This window comes from Humulus lupulus, chromosome X (genome assembly GCF_963169125.1).
Source record: "Humulus lupulus chromosome X, drHumLupu1.1, whole genome shotgun sequence".
NCBI classification, from domain to species: Eukaryota; Viridiplantae; Streptophyta; class Magnoliopsida; order Rosales; family Cannabaceae; genus Humulus; species Humulus lupulus.
The window spans coordinates 104,287,906-104,310,689 of record NC_084802.1 but is presented as its reverse complement, the minus strand read 5'-3'; positions in this window follow the sequence as shown (position 1 = coordinate 104,310,689).

Sequence of the window (22,784 nt, the reverse complement as noted above, 5' to 3'; positions counted from 1 at the left end):
AAACTGAACCCATGAGTGGTTGTAATGGGACTGAGTTTCCCAATACTTGAACATGTTTATTGTATGGCTAAATGAATGATTTGGCATATGAAAATGAACAGCGTTAGAGAGACGGGGGATGATAATTTGTGCACAGGACGCGGCTCGACCACTATGAGCCGAGGTCGTCTAGATAAACACTGGACTCGACCTAAGCGAGCCGGAGTCAGTGGGTTAAACAAAAGGTGCGGCCTAAGGGTGTTGACCCTAAGTATTGCGTATTGATTGAGATCAACTATTGAATATAAATGTTTACTATTGTCAGCTTGATGCTATGGCTTGTTAAATATCTAGTTAACTGTCTTGTGAATTAATTGATTATCATCATTGATTATGAATTATTGCTATGGTTATCTTGCTGGGCCTTGGCTCACGGGTGCTATGTGGTGCAAGTAAAGGCAAGGGTAAGCTGGACCAACCATGAGATAGAGAACTTTGGGGGCGAGGTGTACATTGTCAGCTGCTCGTCCAGCACAATTGAGGGGAGTATAGGGACAAAAGCCTAAAACTTGTATTTCGCCATTAGAGTGGCCTGTGGATTGTATACACTTTTGAGAATTGTTAAATTGTTTCTTAAACCTTGTTTTTGGGATCCCATGTACTAAACATCTATTTTAATTAAAATTAATCGTTCATGATCAAAATCTTTTAACCCTAACCTGATTATGACTTTAGGATCACATTTTACTCAAATGACTTGATTAGCAAGTCTTGCACTATTTTAAATACACAGTGTAACGGTCTTGGTTATCCAGGGCGTTACAATCTATATTAATCAAACCTTATGATAAATTAATATTTCTAAACTATAGGCTAAACTTATAAAATCCATAACTATCTCTATTAGTTTCCAACTAAATCTCGACTTGAACCAATAACCTCGAAAACTAAAATACTACAACACAAGCTACTACTATCTAGCTAAGTGAAATTCTGAGACGCTACAGAAGCAGCTTGAGGTTGTAGCTATTCAATTGAGGTAAGAATCCTTCTCTGTTTTGGTGAATTCCTTAATTGGTTTAAGCTTTTGGTTGAGTTTTAAACTCAAGAGTGTGGTTGAACTGTTTGTTTGAATTTTGATAAAGATTATGGGTTTATTGTGATGTTTATATTGTATTAGTGATGTTTCGAGGCTCAATTATGGGCCTAGTTATGATTTGGGGTGAATTCAGTGGGTTTTGGCTCAGAGAAAGTCTTGGAAATTCTAGGTTCGTGGGGATGCATCACGACACTGTTCTTCGTGTGTCGCGACATGCATGAACTCAGAGGCTAGGGCGGTTCTTTGAATCACCTTGGTGTCACGGAGCTTGGTGGGATGTGTCGTGGCGTGTGCCTAGGTAAAATAGGTTGTGGTCTTTCTGACTTGTGGAGCTCGTGGCTCAAATTGGGAAAGTTAGCCAAAGAGGGGTTTTGAGTACGGGAATTCAAACCTAAGGACTCAAGAAGGATTCTACTACCCGGTTTCATAGAATTTGTGGTTTTAGAGGCTACAAATCAACCTTAAAGCTGTTAATTGGTTTAGTTCTTGATTATTATCCATTAATATGTTGTGACTAGATTACTGCAAGGCTTGGGATCAGGACCGTACTTGCTGCCATATCATCATCTGCACAGAACTAAAGGTAAGAAAACTGCAACCTCATTGAAATTAGGGCTTGGGCCCCTGTGATTGAACTAACTATGACTCAGTCTTGAACTATTTGTTGAGTGTGAATAATTGTGCTTTACATAGTTGAGTTATGTATGCATTGTATGTTTGTTCATATTTCGAAGTGCAGTTGGCACTGGTAACCCTGTCCAGCTCTATGTCTATCTAAACGAAGCAAGTGTGGTGCACACTGGGGTGGCCCTATGGTCGTGTGAATAAATTGAATAATGTCGAGTATTGTTATTAATTATTAAGTAAGTTTTTGGGCCTTGGCTCATGGGTGCTACGTGGTTCAGGTAAGGGCTTGGGGAAGCTAGACCAACAATGAGTTGGAAAGCTTCAAAGGCGACGTGTACATAGGTAGCCTGTTCAACCGCCACAGTCGAGACTCCTTTTAGAAAGCTAGAGTTTAGTGGTTTTTCCGCTTAGGACGACTGTTATATACTTGGTTTATTTTTCTTTGTATTAACTTTTAAATTCCTCTTTTCTTTGGGATCTTGTGTCTATATACTAAATCTTTTAATGAAAAGTAGCGAATGTTTGACCAAAAACTTTTACACCAAATTTTAACTAACCACAACTACGCGTTTCAGTCCAAATGACTTTCTTAATGAGTTAAGCATAATTTTAAACACACAGTGTAACGGTACTGGTTTAGTAGGGCATTACAGTTTCTTATTTATTCTACAGAATGGTATGCCTTTAGAGAAATTCCTACCTCAACTTGGACTCATAAGGCAACCCTATATCCCCATTCTTTTTCATTTTATGCAATGAGGTGTTGTCTAAGTTAATACAAGGGAAGCTAGAGTTGGGCCATATCCATGGAATCTCCATTTCCATAAATGGCCCTTCAATCACCCATCTAATGTTCACAGACGATACAATACTCTTTACAAGGGCCAACGTAGGTGAAGGATAAGCACTCATGGATTGCATCAACTCCTAAGAGAGCTGGTCAAGTAAAAAATGTAGTAAACATAAATCCACTATCTTGTTATCAAACAATGTTGTGGAGAATTACAAAGGAGCCATCCTTCATGCCTTGAAGATAAATCCTACAACTGGTGAAGAAAAATATTTAGGGAATCCTTTTGTCTTTAAAAGAAGGAAAAGAGAGGAATATACCAGATTGCAAGTGAGATTAATGAATCAGTTAGAGGCTTGGAAGATGAAGCTTTTGTCATTCCCAGGTTGCAAAACCTTAGTCAAGTTAGTGGGAATGAGTATCCCAATTTACAACATGAATACCTGTCGTCTCCCTCTATCCACTTGTAGAGAAATGGATGCAGCCATGAGGAATATTTGGTGGACAGGGAAGGTGGACAAGGACAGGTACAAAGCCCATCGAAGTTGGGATAGCCTTTGTCAACCAAGAGCCTTTGGAGGATTGGGGTTTAGAAGATTTGATGATATGAATAGGGCCTTGCTATCTAAATTGGCGTGGGACATGGTAAGAGATGACAATAAGCCATGGATTAACTCTTTGTGCAAGATATATTGCAACAAAAATTCACTTTAGTCAATTGAGGGCAAAACCATAAAATCTCCAATGTGGAAAGGAATATTGGAAGCCAAGAAAGTGCTCTTGAGAGGCTGCCATACTTGGGTTAGTGATGAGACTCAGGTGGATATTTGGAAGCAACCATGGATTCCAAGGCTTGCTTATCATGAGTTCCGTGATTTCATGGAAACTCATAGAACCAGAGCTCCAAATCTCAAGACATTGGTGGATGCCCGATGGCAAGGGGCCTGTGGTTTGCAAGCCCAATGCAAGTGAGGGCTAGCAATATCCTGGCAGCCTCAGCTAAGGAATTCGTTGAAGGAATTGCTAAGGCCTCTGATGGAAAAATTTGTTCAAAAGCACTTGGATATATCGGATGCCTCTCTGAGGCAATCTGGCATGAGAGGAACAACAAACTCATCCACGATAGACAACCACCCCTACCTACCATTCTACAACAAGTTATCTGCAAACATGATGAACTCAACCATTCCAGGAAAGGCAATGCCAGGGGGATGATCACAAGCAACAAATGCACCTTAATAGCAAGATCCTTGTAGAGGAACAACACCTGCTGTTTTGTGATGCAACGTGGAAAGATGACTTTATAGGGCTGCAGTAGTATCAATAGCTCGCATGAACGGAGAGATAGAGGCCTTCACCAAGAGGTGCAGTGCAAAGTCGGCTTTGGAAAGTGAGATTTCAGCCATCAGAATGGCAGTGCTTTGGACAAAGGAGAAAGGTTGGAGAAATGTGGCCATTTTATCCGACTGTAAGAATGCAGTCAATTCACTTACCATGCATAGAAGTGCATCAGATTGGAGGTCTTAACCTGCTTTTACTAAAATCTTATGTTTAGTTAGAGACTTTGACATCTGTGATTTTCACTATATTAATCATTTAGACAATGTAATAGATGATGGTCTGGCAAAGAATGCTAGGATTGAGGGCATCAATGCTGGAAATAACCAAAGGGTGGGATGGTGCCCGTGAGCCTTTTTTAATCAATGAATTGTCTTATTCCATAAAAAAAAAAAAAGCACATATCCACACTAGAGAAGGGTGACATGTATGATTTTTCTTATTAATCTCCACCTTTCGGACAAGGTTGTTTTCGAGCGGTGTAGAGTGATATGCCAAAGAAATTAAAATCTACTAGCATTGGTCATTAGAGTACCATATAAGGCTTGGCTGAGTTGACAATTTTTTGTGTCTTTCATATTTTGCTGCATTAGTGGTTTTTCTATTTTGTTAGGAAATTTCAGCTATATGTTAACTAAATTATATATAATCAATTGCAATCAAGGAAAGGGAATATGAGAAATTAGTGAATTATTTCTTCTTATTGCTGTCTTCTCTCTGTTTTCTCTCTTAGTTTGACTCTTCTTTCTATTGGAGTGAGCCAAATACTCAAAAATTGGCATTTCTTGATACACGATCGTATCATTAGATTTGTGATTCAACATAATATTAATTGTAAGCCTTTATTTTGTTACTGTTATAGATTGATTAATATTGGGTACCACAAAATCAATGAAATTAAGGTTGATTTTTAATAAAAATTATGACTTGTTACATAATATATTCTTGATTGGATTTATGATACGAAATCTTGTCGAAGTTGGAGAAAATAACAATGATAGAATTAATCACGATGTTGTGGAATATGAAAATTGATTCTGCAAGTTATTAGATGTGACGAAAATATGCCACCACCATTTTTAAAATTTTGAATGAAAATTTTGATTTGTTAATTTAATTTTTTTTTTATGGAAATATGAGATTTTGAGTTTCTACAGGTACTTAAAATTTTTATATAAATATTTATTTTGGTAATCAAGTTACACATATTTTTTAAAATCCTACATATTTCAAAGAGCTAATCAATTTGAAATTATTCCCAAAAATTGGAAGATTTAAAAAATAAGGGAAATCTTAGAGTGAAAAACCAATTCATGTAAAATAGTTTATATCATGCTATATTAAAAAACCAAGATAACACATTTTCTTCCCCCACAACAAATTTCGCTTCTTTTTTTGTTTTGCATTTTTGTTCTATACCATTTAGGTCTTTATGTTTTAGAATAATTCCACATTAGACAATTTGTTTTAAAAGTATATTTTTGGACCTTATATTTTGTCAAATGGTTAAAAATATTTCCCTAAAGCCAAATTTGGTAAAATATTTTCAAATATAATCCCATACAAATCGATGCATGTCGAAAATTCACAAATTTCCCAAATTGATGACCTCGTAAATAAAGTCTAAGGACATAAATATTTTGACAGAATTCGGATTCAGGGAACTATTTTTAACCATTTGACAAAATACATAGTCCAAAAATATATTTTTTAAAAAACAGATTTTCCATTGTGAAATTAAGTCAAAATAAAATAACCCAAAGTTGTATGAACTGTAGTTTTTTTTTCTCCAGAAGAATAATTCAAATCAAGGAGTGGAGGTTTGAAGCAAGGTCTTGAAGAGCCTGAAACAGACCTCCTCAACGAAAAGAAGACTTTTTCTTCTTATTGACTAAGGTGAGGAAGAAAGAATGAAAAGTGGGATTAGAGAATGGAACTTGATGCAGATGCCCAAAACTAGACGAAGAAGCCTTATAGGAAAATCTATGACAAAGAAGAGCAAAGGACTGAAAAGGAAGGGAAGACATAAACTCACAATAAGAGGGACTTTATAGCTGTCCCGCCTACTCTATTCGATAGCAGACATACTTTATTTGCAAGCTCCATGCCGAAGGTAAACCATTCCAAAATGAACCCATTTTTTTACTTTCACTTTGACTTATATCTTTTACTTATTTTATATTGATTGATATTAATTGAATAAACCTAGGTTTTTCTACTTCTTTCATTTATTCATCAGTTTACACCCTTTTCTTTTGCCTTTGTGTTGATTATCTATCTTGTGTCAATCCAAGATAAATCTTTTTTTTTTGTTGCCATTTATGCATTGGATTCTTTTCTCAACATTGAAATTCATCATTCTTATAGACAATAGTCTATCAAATAAATATAATCTGATCATGAAGAATAGATAAATGAATACATTTATCTCTGTCCCATAGGTTTTATTTCATTCAAAAAACAAAAAATAAAGGGTTGATTGAATTTGTTGTAATAAAAGAAGTTTTTCTAGTTTTGATTAAAATGATTAATATAAAATAATTGACAACATTAGAGACAAGAATTGGTCTACAAATATCTTTTTTTCATTAGATCTGTTCTTTTTTATTATGTGCATAATTGATTATAAAATCTTTTATTTTTGTTTTGCCTGTTTCAAAATGAAATATTTTGATTGCATCGTATTTTTCAATATCTTTATTAGGATTATGATTATATCTATACATTCTAATTATTTTAGTTTGGGTTGCTAACTAAATGGTAGAGTACTCAAATTTTTAGTGCGACTAGCATTTTTTACACATTTGTATGAAGCAACAGATTCATCTATACCATCGATATAGTTTGTAAGACCCCAACTGATCCTGAAAGCAATGAATGGAAAAAGCAGCATGTCGTATTCATCATGAGAATTATACAGGAACATAAATAATCTTGGATTACTTTTAGAACTAAATATATTCGCTCCAAAAAAACCCCAGAGGATGTTAATCATAAATGAGAAGATTGGTTACGGAGAAAAAGTAAGATGGATTTATATTCACAAACATAAGAATTATACAGGAACAAAAAGAATCTTGGATTACTTTTTGAAAAAATAGAAACAGATTTATTTGAAATAAGAAATCTATTCTAACTATAATAGTCATGAAGAAAAAGTCGCTATAAAAGCAAATATGAGACATCTTTTACCCAATAACGAAGGGTTTGAAATAAGGTTTCCAGATGAATGGGGTAGGGTATTAGTACATCTGATACATAATTTAAATGGGGGAATTTGTCCTCGAAAAAAATGAAATGCTGAATGAATTGATCGTAAATTATAATATTTTACAACTTCTGTCCCCTTTAAGGAAGATACTAATCGTATGGAAAATATAATTTTGACGATGACTGCAAATCCTTCTGATATCATTTGAGAATAAAAATTATTGTTCTACCCAAAAACTGGATTTTGGTTCAAATCATTTGATAAAATAATCAAATGATTTTGTTGATACATTCGAGAAATTAAACGTTTTACAATTAGTAAACTAGATTTTGTCGACCCAGATTTTGGTGAACTGACACGGAGTCAAAATACGCTTGACGTGGATGAAAACGTTGAAAAGAATGTGATGACGAAAATACTAAAGACACAAGATTTTATAGTGGTTCGGCCCCAGGATATGGTAATAACCTACGTCCACTTGAATTGTTATTGGAATAAGATTCAAAGGGGTGATCAAAGAACTAGGGTTCAATGAGTTTCACTAACCTCTGAAGAAGAAAATACAATTATTCTAGTGTAATCTCTAATCTCAAATGACCTCTTTTGCTCAAAGGAAAAAGATCGGATCCCCTTCCCTGAGCCCTCTTCTTCTATTTATAAGCTCAGGGAAGATTTACATTGATTTGTTACAGATATTCTTTCCTAAATAATCGGATACTTAGGAAATCATGGGAGATAATTTCAGATTCCATCATAACTGCCTAAGATTTCCTCCGCGTATAATGTGTGTACGACCATGCTGGTCGTATGAAGAAGTCGATCGCATGATGCTGTACGTCTTCCTGGTCGATAGTCGAACACATATTGTGCCAGGTGTCAGCCACGTGTAATTAATGCCTGCCATGTCCTTCACTTCTGATTTTAGGGATAACATTTGCCCCCCAAGTTTTTTTAGTGCGACCAGCAATAAAGAAACTTAAAGGAACAACCGTTCACATTCCCATGATGTCTGTCAGAATCCCCGTGCATTTTCAAAAACTGTGACATAATTATGTCTAATCAAGCCTTTTCAGTTTCCAAAAAGGCAATTTGACGGCTTATACACTTCCCCACATTTTGAAAGTGGGAAGTGATGATTACTTCCTTTTGGCCATCGCTTAGATCCCTATAAGTAGGCTTTTCTTCCCCTTTAAGAAATTCTTACTCACCATCTTTGCCAAAATTTTCAAGAACTTGCACTAGAGTTCAGAGCTTCGAAAACCAGTCTGACGTTTAGTCGAAGGTCTTCCAGTTCGAGTTTCCATCTTCTTTCAAATCTCCATCTTCGCCCAGGTAAGAATTCCATTCCTTAAGCTCTTTATTACTCCATCCATGCCGTTTTTATGCTCTGCGACCTCTTTGTTCTTGAGTAGGGTTTTAAGGGATTTTTGGTATAAACCGCCTATTGCTTGGTAAAAGTGCGTTTTTATGCTTTGTATAGGTCAGGACTATAGTTTGATAGTTTGGATGTTAGGTTGACGAAAGATTCAACCTTTAAGCAAGGTGAAAAAACCGAAATTTTTTCCCGCCCTTCAGGAGTCGAAAGAGTTCTCTTTTCAGAAAACAGTTTACTTTCCTTTTTGTTTTTACCTGTTTTTCAAACTACCCACGTTGAAAATAGTGTAAGATTAGGATGCTACTGGTTATCTAGGCACGAGCAACGTTATCCCAATCTTCCACACTACTTCGCGGATTGTGTATTATCTCCTCCATTATCTGTTTGCAGTTTACATGCAAGAACCTTGGGGGGGGGGGGGGGGAGAAAGACCTATTGAAGATGAACTCTTGGCCCAACTGCTTGAAGGCGAAGAGAATCCACACACGTTGATTCCAGAAATCCCCTTTTCACGTCCTAGCCCAAATCCTCCACCAGTTCCCAACCAGAAAATGGCCAGAACCAAAACCAAAGCTAGAAAAAGACGCAACCTTGACTCTTCAAGTCAGCCTTCTGCTGATGCCCCCTCGACCAGTGGTCGAGGTGAATTCCCTCCTAAAACCGATGTTCAGAGGCGTGCCCGTCCTCGTCATGCCGACCAACCGGCTGTCGAGTGGCACGTCGTTTCTCCAAGTTCGGTGACCATTCGTATGATCGACAACTATTTAAATAAATACAATCTGACGAGGGTGACCTTGGTCAGACCTTCCATCGACCAGCGAGCTAACCTTCCAGCGGGGGCTTATAGCGCGTAGTCGAGATACCATATCGAGGCGGGCGCCACCCTGCCTCTTCATTCGTTCTTTCAAGGGGTGGCGAACTACTTCGGGGTGGCCCCTTTTCAAATAACCCCAAATGGGTATAGGATGCTGACCGCGCTCTATATCCTTTATAAGCTCAAGAAATGGCCAGCTCCTTCTCCTCATGAGGTCAACTTCCTATTCGACCTTAAGTCTAACCCCAACCAGGACGGTATGGGGTTCTTTCATTTCTGCCACCAGGAGACCGGACGCACATTTCTATCTGACACCATTCACATCTCCAACGTGGGGAAGTACCATCAAGAGTACTTCCTTACGCTCGACATTGCCACGGAAAATCTGGCCTTCACTCGAGGAGGTAAAAAGAATAACAATCCTTGAACCAGTAGTTTCTGTACTTTGATCTTTTCTTGTCATAATACCTCGTTGTTCCAATGTGCTCCAGGTCCATGGTTACGTCCGACCCCCACTCCAGGAATGGAGTCGAGGGCAGCACTCTTAGCCAGCATGCCAAGTGCTGCTAAGAGCGTTAAGAATTTAATTAATGTGGCTAACCTTAGGTTGGCTGGTCTTCGGGGCCCCCAACCTGCGACTAACGAACCCGCGGCGGGTGGTGTCAATGTTGATGTGGATCTTGAGCAGGGACCCGAGCAGCAACCTCAGGCATCCCCTCGGAGGAGGAGGCTGACTAGGGTCACAATCAGGGAACCTGCTGTTCCCCATCGAGCAGTGTAATCATCGGTCCCCAAAGGCAAGGGGAAATAAAAGGCTGCTGAGCCTGCCGAACTATCTGACGACTCGTCAGATGTAAACGGTACATCATTCTCGTTTTTGAATAATCTTCCCATTCCTTCCCATCTATTTGATGGGGATGGCAACTTTACGAACACCCCTTCTTTAAATTCAGATTTCTTCCAGGAACTTGGTAGTTCAGTAGATAATGTTACGACCAGTAGGTGTAGCTCGGGTACCATACTTTTGTAATCCTTCTACTTTAATCTCTGTTTCCTCGCGACCCTTTAATCTCATCATCTGAATTGTTTCTCTTTGTGTAGGTATGGACTCCAGGGACTCTTTTGACCACTACCAAGCTGCCGCTGAATCTTCTGTCCCGAAGAAGGACAGTAAAAGGGCTCGAGGGGAAAGTAGCAAGACCCCTTCAAAGAAGGCCCGGACAGAAGAGGCTCCTGGCCCAACCCCTTCCAAGGAGGACTTACCACCTCCGCCTTCATCTGAGCAGACGACCCCCACGCCCGTCAATCCACGGCCCTCCTTAAAGGCTGCAGATAAAGATACTTTGGTCCACTTGTCCGAAGGCTCCCTATCCAGCCACATAGTTGGCATGGCCAGGGAGAGAATATATCGGCACTTGAAGCACAAATGCAGCCAGACCGCCATCAATGACACTGCCACAATGAACATCGACAAGATCATTAACAGAGGGCTAAATGAGATAGCCAGCGTAAGTCGTATTTTGCTGCTTTGTCGTTTATGCTAGACTTCTGCTCCTAACTTTCATTCATTTTTTTTTTGTTTAGGGGTTTTTGTCTTTGACTGCTAGCTGGCGCCGTGCTGGGGCAATGGTCTCTCGAGAGAATAACTTCGACTCCAAGCTGGTCCAGGTCAAGCAAGCGCTTGAGGCTGATAACACTAAGCTGCTCGAGGATAACAATAAGCAGCTTGTGGAGAATCAGGAGTTGTCCAAGATGAATGACCAACTGTGCGAGGACCAGGCCACTCCCACCCAGGAGCTTCAGGAGAGCCAAGGGGTTCTGAAGAAAGCCAACGAGGAGCGGAATAAATGGAGGGAAAGCGTTGTACTCAACACCCAAGAGTGTAAGCAGGCCATGCTTGACCTGACTGGCAGCAGGGAGGAGACAAAGAGGCTCGAGGGACGGGTGCAGGAGCTTGAAGGGCATGTTCAGGAGCTTAAAAGGTGCATCCAGGAGCTCGAGGAGGACGGAGCCAGAAATCTGAAGAAGTACAAGGAAGCCGCCTTCATCAGCTTTTACGATTTCTAGAAACCCAACCGGGGGGGAAAAATTAACTACCTCTCCGAGAAGTTGCAAAGGACACTGATGGCGCAGTGTACTGCTCGGCTGGAGGCAGAGGAGAGAGCAAAGGCCAAGACCTCCTCTGCTGATGCTAAGGCTGATCCTCCGGTTGACAAGAGTGCTCCTCGTCCAGAAGACCCTCCTGCTCCCCAGTAATTTTTTTTTATGGCCCACGGGCCTACTTGTAAAGAGAATTTTATTTTTGATTGCTGGGAGGGCAGTTTGTTACTTACACATGAACAATTACATCTGAGCAGCTCTGCTCACGGTGTAAAATATTTTTCCTTTTAATGACATATTTACATCCGAGCACTAATGCTCGGGGTGTAAACGATTGCTTTACTGATATTATAATGTTTCTTTTATTATAATACTTGTTCGCATGACCGAACTTAGCATAGTACTTTGGTTTGATTTTTCAAAACATAAATTTTGAAAAATGCTCTAAGTAACGTAGCATGCTTTCACTTATTTTGTTCATATGTTTACATACCTTATGGTACGCTTTGTTATCGATGTACCTTATATGCCCCCCAAGTGATCGAGGAGCTTTAGGTCCTTGGTCACTTGCCTTGACCATGACCTGTTCGAACATTGCTTCTCGTAATAGAATTCAACACTTGTAATACAGCAAAACAACACACATAATGAACAAATACTTGTAAAAATAAATTTACAAAGATTGGCAAGAATGAATGGCTGCACACAGTCCCTTATAATCTCGTATTAAAATGGACTAAACATGTCTGTACGAGGGATCTTAAAAAAGATCTTATACTTATAAGTGATTAGCCATACAACGTGGCTAACCCTTTTTCGAAACTTGTAAAAAGTAAGAATCAATACAAGCCAGTCCTTTAAGAAGGACTGTTCATTGGTAGTACTTGCGCAAGTGTTCTCCATTCCAGTAGCGTGGAACAAGATCTCCATTTAAGCGTGCAAGTTTATATGTGCCCGGGTGAAGGACTTCTTCAATTTGGTATGGTCCTTCCCAATTTGGTCTGAGTACTCCAGCAGTGGGGTCGCGGGTATTTAAGAAAACTCATCGTAGTACTAGATCTCCGACGTTGAATTTCCTTTCTTTTACTTTTGAATTAAAGTACCGGGTGACTTTTTGCTGGTACGCAGCTACTCGGAGTTGGGATTTTTCTCTCTTTTCTTCTATTGAGTCTAGGGACTCCATCATCAATTGGCTGTTCTGATCTTGGTCGAATGTAATTCATCGATGCAAGGGCAGATCTAACTCGACTGGCAACATGGCTTCATATCCGTATGTTAAGGAAAACGGAGTATGACCTGTCGCTGTTCGGTGAGAAGTTCTATACAAGCATAGGACTTCAGGTAGCTGTTCTGGCCACGCTCCTTTAGCGTCTTCAAGTCTCTTCTTCAGGGTGTCCTTAAGCGTTTTATTCACTGCTTCGACCTGCCTGTTCGCTTATGGATGAGCAACTGAATAAAAGCTTTTGATAATCCCGTGACTTTCACAGAAGTCGGTGAACAAATCACTGTCAAATTGGGTGCCGTTGTCTGAGACGATTTTTTGAGGCAAACCATATCGGCAAACAATGTTCTTGATGACAAAGTCAAGAACTTTCTTGGTCATTATGGTAGCCAGTGATTCAGCTTCGACCCATTTAGTGAAGTAGTCAACTGATACGACTGCATACTTTACTCCACCTTTCCCTGTTGGTAGGGATCCAATTAAGTCTATTCCTCATACTGCGAAAGGCCAAGGACTCTGCATCTGTTTTAATTCATTTGGAGCTACTCGTGGGATCTTGGAAAACCTTTGACACTTGTTGCATTTCCACGCGTACTCCGCAGAGTCTTCGTTCATAGTTGGCCAGAAATAGCCCTGCATTAGGATCTTCTTTGCCAAACTTTTCCCCCTAGCGTGATCTCCGCAAAAGCCCTCATGGACTTCCTTCATCAGTTCCTTAGCTTTCTCGGGCGTAATACATCTGAGCAGTGGCATGGAATATCCTCTTTGATACAAAACATCATCGACTAGTATGTACCTCGCCGCCTGCCTTTGGAGAGTTCTGGCTTTGTTCCTATCTATTGGCAGTGTACCGCTGGTCAGATACTTCAAGTAAGGCGCCATCCATGTATCTTCCATCCGAATTTCCATGCTAGTCACTTCTGCTCGTATGCTTGTCTCGCTCAATCTTTCTACTGGCACAATATTTAAAGTGTCAGCATCTTTTGCGCTTGCGAGTTTGGCTAAGGCATCTGCATTCGAATTCTGGTCTCGAGGTATCTGCTGGAGGGTGTACTTTTAGAACTGTGCTAACAGATCTCTAGTTTTATTTAGGTAGGCTCCCATTGTGAGATCTCGTGCTTGTATTCCCCTAGAACTTGACTCACCACCAATTGTGAATCGCTGTAAATATCGAGCACTTTTATATCCATATCTTTTGCCAATCGTAAGCCAGCGAGGAGGGCCTCATATTCTGCTTCATTGTTCGAGGCTACGAAGTCAAATCTAATGGTGCAGTGAAATCGATGCCCTTCTGGCATTATCAATATTACTCTTGCCCCTGCATGAGATTCGTTTGACGACCCATCCATAAACAACATCCATGAGGGAGTTTGATCATGAAGCTCAGGCGCACTAGATTTTTCGCATTGCTCGTCGTCTGGGTGTTCGGTAAACTCTGCATTGAGATCGGCCAAGACTTGTCCCTTTACCGCTGCTCGTGGTGAATACGTAATATCGAACTGCCCTAGTTCGACTGCCCATTTTAATAGACGTCCAGCCGCCTCTGGTTTCTGGAGGACTTGCCGAAGGGGCTGGTCGGTTAAAACTATGATAGGATGGGGTTGGAAGTAAGGACGTAGTTTCCTGGAGGCCAAGATTAGGCATTATGCTAACCTCTCAATGGGCGGATACCTCAGTTCTACTCCGATTAGCCTCTTGTTTACATAGTAAACCGCTTTTTGTACGCCTTCTTCCTCTCGTACTAGGACCGCACTAGCAGCAACTTCAGTGATCGCCAGGTAAATGAACAAAGTTTCTCCTTCGATTGGATTAGATAAAATGGGACGCTGTGCCATATGGGCTTTCAAGGCCTGAAAAGCTTGCTCGCAGTCTCCAGTCCATTCAAATTTCTTGTTGCCCCTAAGTAGATTGAAGAAAGGGACACACTTGTCCATTGATTTGGAAATAAATCTACTTAGGGCCGCAATTCTCCCAGTCAAACTTTGTACATCCTTGATCTTTTCTGGCGATTTCATATCGATCAGGGATTTTATCTTGTCGGGGTTGGCCTCGATTCCTCTTGAATTGACAATGAACCCCAAAAACTTTCCTGATCCGACTCCGAAGGAACATTTGAGAGGATTTAGTTTCATCTGGTACCTGTCCAATACATCGAAACACTCTTGCAAATCCTTCACATGTCCTTCCACATTTTTTGAATTTACCAGCATGTCGTCCACATATACCTCCATGTTTACGCCGATCAACTCTTTAAACATGTGGTTAACTAGTCGCTGGTAAGTCGCACCTGCGTTTTTCAGTCCGAAGGGCATTACTTTATAACAGTATAATCCTGAATCGGTCCGAAAGCTGGTGTGATCCTCGTCAGGGGGATGCATGCTAATCTGATTGTAGCCCGAATATGCATCCATGAAAGAGAGGATCTCGTGTCCTGCAGTAGCATCGACCAACTGGTCGATCCTTGGGAGCGGGAAACAGTCCTTCGGGCAGGCTTTATTGAGGTCTGTAAAATCCACACAGGTTCGCCATTTGTCGTTAGGCTTGGGAACCAATACTGGATTGGAGACCCATGATGGATAAAACGCCACCCTGATGAACCCATTCTCTTTTAATCTCTCCACTTCTTCTTTTAAGGCTCTCGACCGATCCTTATCGAGAAGCCTTCTTTTCTGTTGCACGGGCGAAAAACTCTTGTCTATATTCAGGACATGGCTAATGACTACAGGATCTATCCCAGCCATGTCTTTGTGCGACCAGGCAAAGACTCCCTGGTTCTTCCGCAAAAATTCCATCAGTGCATGCTTCATAGTGGGCTCTAAGTTTTTCCCGACCCTCACGACTCTGGTCGGGTCCTTTTCGTCAAGTCGGACCTCCTCCAGGTCCTCGACGGGTCCTACATTTTCCTCAAAATCCCCAAAGTGAGGATCCAAATCTCTATCCTCCCTTTGGACAACACCCTATTTGGTGACTCCTTCACCGGATTGGGCTTGTGTATCAATTGCCATCTGCAACCTTTCAGAGGGAGTGCTTTTTGATGTTCCCTTCTTCGCCTTCGTGACCGAGGAATTGTAGCACTCCCTGGCTTCCCTCTGGTTTCCCAACACGCGTCCTACCCCTGCGTTTTATGGGAATTTCATGGCTAAGTGCCATATAGAGGTGACGACCCGTAGGTCAACCAGTATGGGTCTTCCAATGACGGCGTTGTACGCCGAGGGACAATCAACCACTATGAAAGTAGCGAGTAATGTTCTGGTAGTAGGCGTTGTACCTGCTGTCACTGGAAGTCTGATTGACCCCTGCAGGGGCAAGTCCCTCGCCAGAGAAGCCGTATATTGTTTGGTTGCAAGGCTCCAAGTCCTTAACGGACAACTTCATGCGTTCCAGAGAAGACTTGTATAGGATGTTCACTGAACTTCCTACGTCGACTAGCACTCTCTTCACCATCATATTGGCCATTTATATGTCCACGACCAGCGGATCGGAGTGTGGGAACCGGACATGTTGGGCATCACTTTCAGAGAAGGCTATCTCGCCTTCTTCTGATCGAGCCTTTTTCGGCGCACGGTCCTCCACAGCCATCATCTCGATGTCCTGTTCATGGCGTAGGGTCCGAGCATATCGCTCCCTTGCCTTGCCGCTGTCTCCCGCAAGGTGCGGGCCTCCACAGATGGTTAATAGGGTGCCGGCTATGGGATCTGGCTGCAAAGGTGGCAAGCGTTGGCGTGTGAGCGCTTGCTCGTTGCCACCTGGAGCTTCTCGTTGGGAATTTCCCGAGGCCCGTACATATCTTTTCAAGTGTCCTTGTCTGATAAGGAACTCGATCTCATCCTTCAACTGGTTGCACTCATTGGTGTCATGTCCGTAGTCATTGTGATAACGACAGAACTTGGTGGTGTCTCTCCTCGAAATATCCTTTCGAATGGGGGTAGGCTTCTTGTAAGGCACACTGGAATTCGTGGCCTGATATACCTCTCCCCGAGACTCAATAAGGGTAGTATAGTTAGTGAACCGAGGTTCATAACGATTACCCTTGGTCCTTTTGTTGTCAGAGGTGGAAGGCTTGTTGTGTGGTCGTTTTCCACCATTCTTGCCATTGCCATTTCCGTTCCCGTTGCCGTTGGACTTGGACCCATTGGCGGCTTTGGTGGGTTCGGCCGTCTCCTTATCTCTGCCTGGGGATTTCCTTCATTGGCAATGGCATCTTCGAGCTTGATATAACGATCAGCTCGATCTAGAAATTCCTAGGTCTTTCTGACCCCGTATTTTCTGAGGCTCTCCCAGAGAGGGGTACGGCGCTTAACCCCTGCCATTATGGCCATCATTTTACCTTCATCACCCACCATTTTTACTCCGGCGGTTGCTCGCATAAAATGCTGAACGTAATTTTTCACCGATTCTCCATTTTGCTGGCGTATCTCGACCAGCTGATTTGCCTCGGTAGGGTGCACGCGACCCACGTAGAACTGCCCGTAAAAATCTCTCATGAACATTTCCCAGGAAATTATACTTGTGGGAGGGAATTTAAAAAACCACTCCTGTGCAGCGTCAGAAAGTGTTGCAGGGAAGATCCTGCACCGAGCGTCTTCGGACACTTTCTGAATGTCCATTTGTATCTCAAACTTGTTGACATGAGATACTGGGTCACCATACCCGTCAAAGTTTGGGAGCGTAGGCATCTTAAACTTGCTAGGAGTCTCTGCCATGGCTATCCTCTGGATGAAAGGAGTACCTTTTCTCCTATCATGGTCGATATAAGATGTTCTTCCCCCAACCAGCTGCTGCACTGCCTGGTTGAAGGCATCTATCTGGGCCTGCACGGCGCTAGGAATCGTCGGGGCCTCTGCTGCTGGGGGGACGTACTCACCATGCCGCTCGTGGAGATCGTTGAGTACATCTCGCAAGTCCTCATCTTTTCTCTGCTGCTCGCTAGCTCCGAGCTGGTTGAAGACATTATTGTGTCTGGGCTGCCCCCCAGCGTCCCGTCTGTCGGGTTGGTCATCCTGAGGTGGTTGGCTTCTGCCTCCACCTCTTTCTTTATTTCCCCGATCGACATTCCCTCTGCCTGAGTCGGCTTCGTTATAACCATGGCCATCTCTAAATCTTGATTGGCTATGGTGGGATCGGCTATTCCCTCGATGGCCCTCCCGAGCTGGAACCTCCCGAGTATTAGAGGGTGGTCTGCGTTGGTTGTTAGGTCCCCATGCATTATCATGCCGTGGGGGACCTCGGACCGCAGAGCCTAACTCTGAGTTCCTCCTATTACCAGGAGGATGCTGTCCTCTGTTTAGAAGGTTTGGCTCATCGCCCCTATGGCATCTAGGACTACGAGGTTGCTGCTCGTTCCTATTCTGCCCCTGCTACGGGGGATTGCGGCGGCCAGCTTGGGATGGAGGCTGCTCCTCAGGGTCCATCAGCGGGACATCGACATGGGGCACCTGTGGCTGCTCGAGCCTTTGTGGGTTCGAGGACTGGATAGGCGGGCTAGGATTGGGACCCCTCTGGGGTGGCCCGTCTGCGGGTTGATCAGGCTGCGAGGCAGGTGCAGCCTGATTCCTAGCCAACTGTAGGGCAGCTTCGAGGGCTGACATGGTTTCCCTCTGATGGCGGTCCATCTCCGCCTGCCTCTCACTCAACTCCAGACGCTGCCGCTCAATTTCCTGCTGCTGCCGCGCCATGATTTCGGCAGCACCTTCCTGACTAGCCCTCAGATTGGCCAACTCTTCATGCAGCGCCCCTAGGGTACTCTTCAGCGTTGCGTCATCCATTTCTTCCTCATCAAAGTCCAGATGTGGCTCATCCTCAGCCACGTTTGTAGGAGGAGGAGGAGGCGGGTTAGATGGTGCAGCGGCGACCACCTGTCCAGTTTTCCTGGTAGTTTTCGCCATTGGTTTTCTCAACAATGCTATATCAAGCTCTCAATGAAAGCACCAGAATGTTGACCCAGATTTTGGCCAACTGATACTGAGTCAAAATACGCTTGACGTGGATGAAAACATTGAAAAGAATGTGATGACGAAAATACTAAAGACACAAGATTTTATAGTGATTCGGCCCCAGGATATGGTAATAACCTACGTCCACTTGAATTGTTATTGGAATAAGATTCAAAGGTGTGATCAAAGAAATAGGGTTCAATGAGTTTCACTAACCTCTGAAGAAGAAAATACAATTATTCTAGTGTAATCTCTAATCTCAAATGACCTCTTTTGCTCAAAGGAAAAAGATCGGATCCCCTTCCCTGAGCCCTCTTCTTCTATTTATAAGCTCAGGGAAGATTTACATTGATTTGTTACAGATATTCTTTCCTAAATAATCGGATACTCAAGAAATCATGGGAGATAATTTCGGATTCCATCATAACTGCCTAAGATTTCCTCTGCGTATAATGTGTGTACGACCATGCTAGTCGTATGAAGAAGTCGATCGCATGATGCTGTACGTCTTCCTGGTCGATAGTCGAACACAGATTCTGCCAGGTGTCAGCCACGTGTAATTAATGCCTGCCAAGTCATTCACTTCTGATTTTAGGGATAATAGATTTATTGTCATAACCTACATTTTCCAACAAATTTGATCTATTTCTATGTAAACCAAGATCATGAACAAATGTATAAATATACTCCTGAAAGATAAGTGGGTATAGGAGATCATGTTGCCAAGATCTATCTAGTTCTAAATATCCTTGAAATTCTTTCATTTAAAATTCGATTTGAACTGAAAACAGGATAGGGGATTTATTGGGTTATCAAATGATACATAGTACGATACAGTCCAAACAGTGTATTATAATAAAAAAATTTATATACCTCGGAAAAAAAGGTAAGACTCATCAAGGCCATCCTCTTTTTTTTTTCACCTAACCGATTTCGGTTTATTTTAGGATAACAAGATTGTTAGAAATCCTTTATTTTTGCAATCCAATCGCTCTTTTGATTTTGAAAAAAAAAATCTCTCTTTATCAATATACTTCCTTCTTCTACACATTTATCTCCACCACATAATTGAGATAGCTAATAGTTACGACTCATAAAAAATTAGATAATCCACTCATGGGAAAGGCCTTTCCCACATCAATCACCAATATATTTTTAACATCTAATTAGATCGTGTAATTGTTCAAAAATTAATAACAGGAGCTCGTTACTTTTTGTTTCCCTATAATTGGAACCTATAGTAGGGCTCTATCCATTTATTTACTCGACTCCATTTTCACTTTTGTTTTCATTTCTCTTTTTAATAGGGAATTGTCGAATACATCAGCTATGCCTAACATGTGAAATGGGTGCATAAAGATGTTGTGCTTAGCTTGGAATGCTATCATGAAATTAAAAGTACCAGAGATTCCTAAATTCATACCATCAGATAAGCTTCCTTGACCAATTGGGCAGATCAAGAAAACAACAGTAGTAGTTGCAACAAGAGCTGAATTTGCAACAACAATCCAAGGACATATACCCAGACGGAGACTAAGTTCCCACTCACGACCCATATAACAAGCTACACCAAGTAAGAAGTGTAGAACCATTAGTTCATAAGGACCACCATTGCATAACCATTTATCAACAGAAATTGCTTCCAATATTGGGTATAAGTGCAAATCTATAGATGCAGAAGTAGGAATAATGGCACCAGAAATAATATTGTTTTCACAAAGTAGAGATCCAGAAATTGATTCACGAATACCATCAATATCAACCGAAGTGGCAGCAATGAAAGCGATAATAAATACAAAAGTTTAGATCAATAAGGTAGGAATCATCAAAACACCAAACCATCCAATGTAAAGACGGTTTTCAGTGCTGGTTATCTAGTTACAGAAACAACCCCATAGGCTATCGCTTGTGTCTCTCTAAAATTTTAGTCATGGTAAATTCTTGGTTTATTTAATCATTAATCATCAGGGACTCCCAAGCACATTAATTCTCTATATAGAGAATTGAGGGCTTGTTATTCAATATTATAACGTAACTTATATGCGCATATCAACCATTATCAACATCTTCAAATATATCTAGACCCGTATTTATCTTATCTATCTCTATTTATCCATTTTTTTTGTTGAATAAATTAAATGAGTTAACAAGTTCAGATTTATAGACATAAGATTTCAAAATATTAGGTATTATTAAGTGTAATGGGTTGCCCGGGACTCGAACCCGGAACTAGTCGGATGGAGTACATTATTTTTAGAAAATAAAAAATATATAACATATCTAAATATCTAATTAAAAATCTCTCCCCAAGTCGTGCTTGAATTTTTCATTTCACTCGGTTTTCCCTATGTATACATCTAAAATTTAAATCCTTCCCTAGACAGGACTTTGAATACTCGGTTGATCAACTCTTACTAGATATTCATTTCATAATAGCAAAAAATTGCATTTTTGTTATCTCTTCCTTCATCATTTAAGGATAATTTCAATTTCAACGATTGAATAACCAGTCATTCATGATTGACCAGATCGTTGATGAAAAAAATATCCAAATACTATATTCGCCCTTCATAAAACCTCCGCAAAAGGGAATAAGTTCTTGAAATAATAAAAGAAAGAACATCTTCTTCCTTTATAAATAATTCTTCCAATAATTATGAACCTAATATTTTTTTAAAAGTGTGTACAATACTTTTCTGTTTACAAGCCAAAATTTTAACACAGGAAAGTCGACGTATACATTTTACTCGATACAAACTCTTTTTTTTTTTAAGATCCGCTATAATAATGAAAAAGATTTATGCATATACGCGGAAATCGGTCGATAATATCAAAATATGATAAATTGATCCAAGTGGACTTACTAAGGGGCTGCCCTACTCCGTCACAAAATTTCATTTTAGCCAACGATCCAATCATAGGACTAATTGAAATTAATGTATCGATCTTCTTCATAGCTTATCCATGAGAAATGAATTTTGAGGGATGGGGAAACATACCTGATGTAATCAACCAATTTTTAAACATAAAAGGCGTAGAACACATAGTGAATGCGATGCAGGCGGAAAAATAGATGTATTACATATAGTAGAGGCAGCCAAAGGGATAGTTGTTGATAGGCAGGACTAGATAACTCATGCATGAGCTATAAGAGAACTCTACGAGGGCCATTACTGTTTGGATTGAAGTGAACAAGGCAGATCTAATGTGTGTCAACCTTTCTTCTTTCTTTGTTTAAGAAAGGGATTTAATTGATCACCAACTGTAACGCTCTGTGTAATGCCCAAAATTTCCTAATAAGGTTTAAGACATTGATTAGGAGGCCGGGAGGGCCATAATTGCTTATTATGTTATTAAATGATAATATGCATGTGTTAGGTGTATTAAATATGCATGTGAACTCATTTATGTGTAATTGGGTGATTTTCATATATTGGCCATTTCGGGCATATTTGGCATATATGTGTTATGCGTGTGGTGCTTTATTATTATCTGGTTATGCCAGGGTTACTCAGCACAAGACGATCCTAGGAGATAAGTTAGTGGGAAAGTCACAACGAGATTTATTCTTGACTCGGTGTGAGTCAAGGGGTATTTATCACATTACCGGGTTATTGGGTAATGGGAATAAATATTTGGTGATAAATTGGGAGTTAGTAAGATCAGGGGGAAATTCTGGAGGTTTTGACTATTTTTCCCCCGGGAGTGTTTTCGGGACCCCGAGCGTTAGGATTTGGTTGAGGCTACTTAAGCTTGAAGTAACCTTTTAAAAGAATAAAAGAACGTTCTGTATGTTCTCTCTCCCTTAAAGTTCCATTTTTGTCTCTCGATCGCATTTTCGAAGGTAACTTGAGTTCTAGGACTCGGAATCAAGCAAGGATCGAGGCATAGAGATCCTAGGAAAGATTAGAAGCTTATTAGCCAGAGGATTTAGTTGGAAACAACTCAATTGAAGGTAATTTAAGTCTTAAGTTTTAAGTTTTTAAAGTTTGGATTGGACTTTGTGTTTTGGTGAGTTTTTGTTAGATTTGAAGCTTGGGTTTTATGGGATTTTGGATCATGGGGATGTTTGGGAACTTTGATTTGTGGATTTGGAGGTGTTTAGGTATGTTTTTGGAAGGTTTTAAAAGGTTGAAATCGGGGTTATGGATGGTTCTGGGTTGGGGGCCGCAACCCTGGTTCGAAGAAGCTGCTGGGGAGATTTTTGCCTTGCTAGGCGCCGCGACCCTTGCTCCTGGAGTGGCTGGGGGCCGCGGCCCAAGGTGTTAGGGTCGCAGCCCTTGGGCATGTTTGGGC